Genomic DNA, 1,305 nt, shown 5'->3' on the forward strand with positions numbered 1-1,305 from the left:
ATCGAGTCAGCTCACGAGCTAATGAGCTGAGCTTATCTAAGTTCAAGCTCGGCTCATTTAATTTATGAGCTCAATTCCAAGCTCAAACTTGGCTCACTAGCTCACGAACTTAGCTTATCGAGCTATTAATGAGTCGAGCTCGAGCTAGCTCATGAGCTGGCTTGACTCACTTTCAGCCCTAGTGGTTACTCTCAAAATCAATATATTATGTTATGGAAAATCTTATTTGTACAATAAAATTTAGTTTTTATTCAGTTTTTAAATTTAATATTTTATTTTTTTAATTTTTTAATTAATCATATTTTCTATTTTTAAGGAACCACTTTTATTTTGAATACTTATCATCGTAAAATTTGTAACCACTTGTAATACATTAATTTTTTGTAAACTAATTTTTTAAAAATCAGTGAAGTTTTCAAAATCAATTAAACTCATTCAATTATTTTTTTTATTCAAAACATCTAAAACTCATGTTAAAAACACATCTAAAATTAAATAAACAACATATATAAATACATTCAAAATTATTTATTAACACATCTAAATTATTGTCATTGTAGTTTTAAATTACATATTGAACACGGAAAAAATTAAACTCAAATAAACATCTAAAATTATAAGAATACACTCTAAATATTTTATCAACACATCCAAAACTCATGTAAAAAACTTATATATATAAGAACATAATGAACAACAAAAACACATCCAAAATTAAGTATTGACACATCTAAATTAGGTTAACATTACAACTCTCAAATCAAACATATGAGTGCAAAAAAAAATTATAATCACAAATACATTTAAAAAAAATAGACACTTCCAATATTATACATAAATTTAAAAAAATAGAACATTTTATTAAGCGGAACAAAAAAGTGATAACATATCTTCATGAATGAATTCAACCAAATTTTTTTTAGAATTTTGCAAACAGAAATACCAGAGATAGAAGGAGTGCGACGTGGGGAGGAGACAGGGGGAAGCGCGGGAGAAGGGGGCGGTTGTGCGTGGCGCGAGGGAGGAGACCAGGGACGGAGAGGAGCCCATCGATGGAGGAGGCGCAGGGGTGTGCGCAGGAGAAGTGCGCGTCACAGGGAGGAGCGCGTCGCCCGAAGGAGGAGATTGTCACAGAGGAGTGCGCAACGCGGGAGAAGACGAAAGCGGCCACATATGAGGAGGGGGAGGCGCTGTAGCTCTAGATCTTTACGGAGCGAAGATTTTAGTAGTAATTTAAGATACTCTAAGATTTATTTTAAATTCGAAATTTTGAATTTTAACTAATTTAATTTTTTGAGATGTATA

Source organism: Arachis ipaensis, chromosome B10, assembly GCF_000816755.2.
Source record: "Arachis ipaensis cultivar K30076 chromosome B10, Araip1.1, whole genome shotgun sequence".
Taxonomy (NCBI): Eukaryota; Viridiplantae; Streptophyta; class Magnoliopsida; order Fabales; family Fabaceae; genus Arachis; species Arachis ipaensis.